The sequence below is a fragment of the Lithobates pipiens genome, unplaced genomic scaffold (assembly GCF_037356315.1).
Source record: "Lithobates pipiens isolate NorthernLeopardFrog02 unplaced genomic scaffold, aLitPip1_a1.2 Scaffold_18, whole genome shotgun sequence".
NCBI lineage: Eukaryota > Metazoa > Chordata > Amphibia > Anura > Ranidae > Lithobates > Lithobates pipiens.
In genome coordinates this window covers 579753471-579761556 of record NW_027507758.1, presented here as the reverse complement: position 1 = coordinate 579761556, position 8086 = coordinate 579753471, and the positions used below count along the sequence as shown (strand labels likewise).

General features: G+C 53.5%; 1 non-coding gene across 1 annotated transcript; it reads right to left on the bottom strand.

Annotated features, from left to right (window-relative positions):
* Window positions 1-1761: 1761 nt before the first annotated feature.
* Window positions 1762-1834, bottom strand: TRNAA-AGC (transfer RNA alanine (anticodon AGC)). The gene has a single exon. It is a non-coding gene; the product is annotated as a tRNA-Ala (tRNA).
* Window positions 1835-8086: the final 6252 nt, after the last annotated feature.

The window sequence follows — 8086 nt, the reverse complement described above, 5'->3', positions numbered from 1 at the left end:
ACCACCAATGCTCCACGCCGGGCCAGGCGCCACCACCCTCGCTCAGCTGGCCTAGGAGAGTCCAGCTCTCGCCCACGCTTGACTTGGGATTCGCTTGTCGAAATCCATGAGGATGGTCAGCGACAAGAGCAGAGTGGCGCAGCGGAAGCGTGCTGGGCCCATAACCCAGAGGTCGATGGATCGAAACCATCCTCTGCTACGTTGCCTTTTCCTATGCCAATCGATATTTGCTTGCGGGCCCAAAGGCCTTTCTTTCGCACACAAAGAGAAGTTGAACCTGATTCAGGTGATTCAACGAGTCCAAAGCTCTCAGCGTAAGCATGGCACTGGCACCTTTCCCCCTAATGGATTATTGTCTCTTGGCCATGGAAGCCTGGTCGTGCTTTCTTTAATTGATTGCTTTTGTCCAATACTGCCTACGTGACTTTGGCTGAAGCCACAGATGCCACCACAAAAACGTGGCAATGCCTTGGCACATGTTATGAGGAGCACTCCGGCTTCCCATGTTGCTCACGGCGCTCGGTTCCAAGCTTCAACATCAAACACAAAAGCAAGGTGCCTCCCGTGAAACCAGGAAAGCTGCGTTTGGAGAATGCGGGCATCGATCCCGCTACCTCTCGCATGCAAAGCGAGCGCTCTGCCACTTGAGCTAATCCCCCTTTGCTCGAGTGTGTTGCTTGCGCTATGGCTGATCCCTGTCCTCTCCTGGGCTATGTGTAAAATATAGTCAGTTTTGCGAAATCCACAACCTGCTCTGGCCGCTAGACACCAGGAGAGCCACCCGCTTTCCTAGCGTAGAAGGTTTGCACCCCCCTTTTTTTTCCCTCCTACGACCTTTGACAACTGAGCCCCTTCAGAGGTATGGCCCCATGGGTTTCAATGATGTAATTGGGAGAAGGCTGGTTTCAAAAAGCACTCACACCGCCTAGTACATTCTCGACAAGAAACACCTTGTGCCTTGATGCACTCCACGGGGCTGGAAATTGGGGGAGAGCGCTGCAAACACAAAGAGCCCATAATTGCATTGGCCGGGAATCGAACCCGGGCCTCCCGCGTGGCAGGCGAGAATTCTACCACTGAACCACCAATGCTCCACGCCGGGCCACTTGCCACCACCCTCGCTCAGCTGGTCTAGGAGAGTCCAGCTCTCACCCACGCTTGACTTGGGATTCGCTGGTCGAAAATCAATGGAAACGCCTAGTCGTCTACATTGTGACTTTGCCACATGGACCCACTCCCCGTGGGAATCGCTGGCAAACTACATCCACATGTGGTTGTTGAGGTTGGTCAGCGACAAGAGCAGAGTGGCGCAGCGGAAGCGTGCTGGGCCCATAACCCAGAGGTCGATGGATCGAAACCATCCTCTGCTACGTTGCCTTTTCCTATGCCAATCGATATTTGCTTGCGTGCGGGCCCAAAGGCCTTTCTTTCGCACACAAAGAGAAGTTGAACCTGATTCAGGTGATTCAACGAGTCCAAAGCTCTCAGCGTAAGCATGGCACTGGCACCTTTTGCGCTAATGAAATATTGTCTCTTGGCCATGGAGGCCTGCTCGTGCTTTGTTTACTAGATTGCTTTTGTCCAACACTGCCTACGTGACTTTGGCTGAAGCCACAGTTGCCACCACAAAAACGTGGCAACGCCTTGGCACGCGTTATGAGGAGGACTCCGGCTTCCCATGTTGCTCACGGCGCTCGGTTCCAAGCTTCAACATCAAACACAAAAGCAAGGTGTCTCCTGGCAAATCAGGAAAGCTGCATTTGGAGAATGCGGGCATCGATCCCGCTACCTCTCGCATGCTAGGCGAGCGCTCTACCATTTGAGCTAATCCCCCTTTGCTTGAGGTTGTTGCTTGTGCTATGGCTGATCCCTGTCCTCTCCTGGGCTATGTGTAAACTATAGGCAGTTTTGCTAAATCCACAACTTGCTCTGGCCGCTAGACACCAGGAGAGCCACTCCCCCAAGACCTTGGACAACTGAGCCCCTTCTGAAGTATGGCCCCATGGGTTTCAATGATGTCATTGGGAGAAGGTGGTTTCAAAAAGCACTCACACCGCCTAATACATTCTCGACAAGAAACACCTTGTGCCTTGAGGCATTCCATGGGGCTGGAAATTGGGGGAGAGAGCTACAAACACCAAGAGCCCATAATTGCATTGGCCGGGAATCGAACCCGGGCCTCCCGCGTGGCAGGCGAGAATTCTACCACTGAACCACCAATGCTCCACGCCGGGCCAGGCGCCACCACCCTCGCTCAGCTGGCCTAGGAGAGTCCAGCTCTCGCCCACGCTTGACTTGGGATTCGCTTGTCGAAATCCATGAGGATGGCCAGCGACAAGAGCAGAGTGGCGCAGCGGAAGCGTGCTGGGCCCATAACCCAGAGGTCGATGGATCGAAACCATCCTCTGCTACGTTGCCTTTTCCTATGCCAATCGATATTTGCTTGCGGGCCCAAAGGCCTTTCTTTCGCACACAAAGAGAAGTTGAACCTGATTCAGGTGATTCAACGAGTCCAAAGCTCTCAGCGTAAGCATGGCACTGGCACCTTTCCCCCTAATGGAATATTGTCTCTTGGCCATGGAAGCCTGGTCGTGTTTTCTTTAATTGATTGCTTTTGTCCAATACTGCCTACGTGACTTTGGCTGAAGCCACAGATGCCACCACAAAAACGTGGCAATGCCTTGGCACATGTTATGAGGAGCACTCCGGCTTCCCATGTTGCTCACGGCGCTCGGTTCCAAGCTTCAACATCAAACACAAAAGCAAGGTGCCTCCCGTGAAACCAGGAAAGCTGCGTTTGGAGAATGCGGGCATTGATCCCGCTACCTCTCGCATGCAAAGCGAGCGCTCTGCCACTTGAGCTAATCCCCCTTTGCTCGAGTGTGTTGCTTGCGCTATGGCTGATCCCTGTCCTCTCCTGGGCTATGTGTAAAATATAGTCAGTTTTGCGAAATCCACAACCTGCTCTGGCCGCTAGACACCAGGAGAGCCACCCGCTTTCCTAGCGTAGAAGGTTTGCACCCCCCTTTTTTTTCCCTCCTACGACCTTTGACAACTGAGCCCCTTCAGAGGTATGGCCCCATGGGTTTCAATGATGTAATTGGGAGAAGGCTGGTTTCAAAAAGCACTCACACCGCCTAGTACATTCTCGACAAGAAACACCTTGTGCCTTGATGCACTCCACGGGGCTGGAAATTGGGGGAGAGCGCTGCAAACACAAAGAGCCCATAATTGCATTGGCCGGGAATCGAACCCGGGCCTCCCGCGTGGCAGGCGAGAATTCTACCACTGAACCACCAATGCTCCACGCCAGGCCACTTGCCACCACCCTCGCTCAGCTGGTCTAGGAGAGTCCAGCTCTCGCCCACGCTTGACTTGGGATTCGCTGGTCGAAAATCAATGGAAACGCCTAGTCGTCTACATTGTGACTTTGCCACATGGACCCACTCCCCGTGGGAATCGCTGGCAAACTACATCCACATGTGGTTGTTGAGGTTGGTCAGCGACAAGAGCAGAGTGGCGCAGCGGAAGCGTGCTGGGCCCATAACCCAGAGGTCGATGGATTGAAACCATCCTCTGCTACGTTGCCTTTTCCTATGCCAATCGATATTTGCTTGCGTGCGGGCCCAAAGGCCTTTCTTTCGCACACAAAGAGAAGTTGAACCTGATTCAGGTGATTCAACGAGTCCAAAGCTCTCAGCGTAAGCATGGCACTGGCACCTTTTGCGCTAATGAAATATTGTCTCTTGGCCATGGAGGCCTGCTCGTGCTTTGTTTACTAGATTGCTTTTGTCCAACACTGCCTACGTGACTTTGGCTGAAGCCACAGTTGCCACCACAAAAACGTGGCAACGCCTTGGCACGCGTTATGAGGAGGACTCCGGCTTCCCATGTTGCTCACGGCGCTCGGTTCCAAGCTTCAACATCAAACACAAAAGCAAGGTGTCTCCTGGCAAATCAGGAAAGCTGCATTTGGAGAATGCGGGCATCGATCCCGCTACCTCTCGCATGCTAAGCGAGCGCTCTACCATTTGAGCTAATCCCCCTTTGCTTGAGGTTGTTGCTTGTGCTATGGCTGATCCCTGTCCTCTCCTGGGCTATGTGTAAACTATAGGCAGTTTTGCTAAATCCACAACTTGCTCTGGCCGCTAGACACCAGGAGAGCCACTCCCCCAAGACCTTGGACAACTGAGCCCCTTCTGAAGTATGGCCCCATGGGTTTCAATGATGTCATTGGGAGAAGGTGGTTTCAAAAAGCACTCACACCGCCTAATACATTCTCGACAAGAAACACCTTGTGCCTTGAGGCATTCCATGGGGCTGGAAATTGGGGGAGAGAGCTACAAACACCAAGAGCCCATAATTGCATTGGCCGGGAATCGAACCCGGGCCTCCCGCGTGGCAGGCGAGAATTCTACCATTGAACCACCAATGCTCCACGCCGGGGCAGGCGCCACCACCCTCGCTCAGCTGGTCTAGGAGAGTCCAGCTCTCGCCCACGCTTGACTTGGGATTCGCTTGTCGAAATCCATGAGGATGGTCAGCGACAAGAGCAGAGTGGCGCAGCGGAAGCGTGCTGGGCCCATAACCCAGAGGTCGATGGATCGAAACCATCCTCTGCTACGTTGCCTTTTCCTATGCCAATCGATATTTGCTTGCGGGCCCAAAGGCCTTTCTTTCGCACACAAAGAGAAGTTGAACCTGATTCAGGTGATTCAACGAGTCCAAAGCTCTCAGCGTAAGCATGGCACTGGCACCTTTCCCCCTAATGGAATATTGTCTCTTGGCCATGGAAGCCTGGTCGTGCTTTCTTTAATTGATTGCTTTTGTCCAATACTGCCTACGTGACTTTGGCTGAAGCCACAGATGCCACCACAAAAACGTGGCAATGCCTTGGCACATGTTATGAGGAGCACTCCGGCTTCCCATGTTGCTCACGGCGCTCGGTTCCAAGCTTCAACATCAAACACAAAAGCAAGGTGCCTCCCGTGAAACCAGGAAAGCTGCGTTTGGAGAATGCGGGCATCGATCCCGCTACCTCTCGCATGCAAAGCGAGCGCTCTGCCACTTGAGCTAATCCCCCTTTGCTCAAGTGTGTTGCTTGCGCTATGGCTGATCCCTGTCCTCTCCTGGGCTATGTGTAAAATATAGTCAGTTTTGCGAAATCCACAACCTGCTCTGGCCGCTAGACACCAGGAGAGCCACCCGCTTTCCTAGCGTAGAAGGTTTGCACCCCCCTTTTTTTTCCCTCCTACGACCTTTGACAACTGAGCCCCTTCAGAGGTATGGCCCCATGGGTTTCAATGATGTAATTGGGAGAAGGCTGGTTTCAAAAAGCACTCACACCGCCTAGTACATTCTCGACAAGAAACACCTTGTGCCTTGATGCACTCCACGGGGCTGGAAATTGGGGGAGAGCGCTGCAAACACAAAGAGCCCATAATTGCATTGGCCGGGAATCGAACCCGGGCCTCCCGCGTGGCAGGCGAGAATTCTACCACTGAACCACCAATGCTCCACGCCGGGCCACTTGCCACCACCCTCGCTCAGCTGGTCTAGGAGAGTCCAGCTCTCGCCCACGCTTGACTTGGGATTCGCTGGTCGAAAATCAATGGAAACGCCTAGTCGTCTACATTGTGACTTTGCCACATGGACCCACTCCCCGTGGGAATCGCTGGCAAACTACATCCACATGTGGTTGTTGAGGTTGGTCAGCGACAAGAGCAGAGTGGCGCAGCGGAAGCGTGCTGGGCCCATAACCCAGAGGTCGATGGATCGAAACCATCCTCTGCTACGTTGCCTTTTCCTATGCCAATCGATATTTGCTTGCGTGCGGGCCCAAAGGCCTTTCTTTCGCACACAAAGAGAAGTTGAACCTGATTCAGGTGATTCAACGAGTCCAAAGCTCTCAGCGTAAGCATGGCACTGGCACCTTTTGCGCTAATGAAATATTGTCTCTTGGCCATGGAGGCCTGCTCGTGCTTTGTTTACTAGATTGCTTTTGTCCAACACTGCCTACGTGACTTTGGCTGAAGCCACAGTTGCCACCACAAAAACGTGGCAACGCCTTGGCACGCGTTATGAGGAGGACTCCGGCTTCCCATGTTGCTCACGGCGCTCGGTTCCAAGCTTCAACATCAAACACAAAAGCAAGGTGTCTCCTGGCAAATCAGGAAAGCTGCATTTGGAGAATGCGGGCATCGATCCCGCTACCTCTCGCATGCTAAGCGAGCGCTCTACCATTTGAGCTAATCCCCCTTTGCTTGAGGTTGTTGCTTGAGGTTGTTGCTTGTGCTATGGCTGATCCCTGTCCTCTCCTGGGCTATGTGTAAACTATAGGCAGTTTTGCTAAATCCACAACTTGCTCTGGCCGCTAGACACCAGGAGAGCCACTCCCCCAAGACCTTGGACAACTGAGCCCCTTCTGAAGTATGGCCCCATGGGTTTCAATGATGTCATTGGGAGAAGGTGGTTTCAAAAAGCACTCACACCGCCTAATACATTCTCGACAAGAAACACCTTGTGCCTTGAGGCATTCCATGGGGCTGGAAATTGGGGGAGAGAGCTACAAACACCAAGAGCCCATAATTGCATTGGCCGGGAATCGAACCCGGGCCTCCCGCGTGGCAGGCGAGAATTCTACCACTGAACCACCAATGCTCCACGCCGGGCCAGGCGCCACCACCCTCGCTCAGCTGGCCTAGGAGAGTCCAGCTCTCGCCCACGCTTGACTTGGGATTCGCTTGTCGAAATCCATGAGGATGGTCAGCGACAAGAGCAGAGTGGCGCAGCGGAAGCGTGCTGGGCCCATAACCCAGAGGTCGATGGATCGAAACCATCCTCTGCTACGTTGCCTTTTCCTATGCCAATCGATATTTGCTTGCGGGCCCAAAGGCCTTTCTTTCGCACACAAAGAGAAGTTGAACCTGATTCAGGTGATTCAACGAGTCCAAAGCTCTCAGCGTAAGCATGGCACTGGCACCTTTCCCCCTAATGGAATATTGTCTCTTGGCCATGGAAGCCTGGTCGTGCTTTCTTTAATTGATTGCTTTTGTCCAATACTGCCTACGTGACTTTGGCTGAAGCCACAGATGCCACCACAAAAACGTGGCAATGCCTTGGCACATGTTATGAGGAGCACTCCGGCTTCCCATGTTGCTCACGGCGCTCGGTTCCAAGCTTCAACATCAAACACAAAAGCAAGGTGCCTCCCGTGAAACCAGGAAAGCTGCGTTTGGAGAATGCGGGCATCGATCCCGCTACCTCTCGCATGCAAAGCGAGCGCTCTGCCACTTGAGCTAATCCCCCTTTGCTCGAGTGTGTTGCTTGCGCTATGGCTGATCCCTGTCCTCTCCTGGGCTATGTGTAAAATATAGTCAGTTTTGCGAAATCCACAACCTGCTCTGGCCGCTAGACACCAGGAGAGCCACCCGCTTTCCTAGCGTAGAAGGTTTGCACCCCCCTTTTTTTTCCCTCCTACGACCTTTGACAACTGAGCCCCTTCAGAGGTATGGCCCCATGGGTTTCAATGATGTAATTGGGAGAAGGCTGGTTTCAAAAAGCACTCACACCGCCTAGTACATTCTCGACAAGAAACACCTTGTGCCTTGATGCACTCCACGGGGCTGGAAATTGGGGGAGAGCGCTGCAAACACAAAGAGCCCATAATTGCATTGGCCGGGAATCGAACCCGGGCCTCCCGCGGGGCAGGCGAGAATTCTACCACTGAACCGCCAATGCTCCACGCCGGGCCACTTGCCACCACCCTCGCTCAGCTGGTTTAGGAGAGTCCAGCTCTCGCCCACGCTTGACTTGGGATTCGCTGGTCGAAAATCAATGGAAACGCCTAGTCGTCTACATTGTGACTTTGCCACATGGACCCACTCCCCGTGGGAATCGCTGGCAAACTACATCCACATGTGGTTGTTGAGGTTGGTCAGCGACAAGAGCAGAGTGGCGCAGCGGAAGCGTGCTGGGCCCATAACCCAGAGGTCGATGGATCGAAACCATCCTCTGCTACGTTGCCCTTTCCTATGCCAATCGATATTTGCTTGCGTGCGGGCCCAAAGGCCTTTCTTTCGCACAC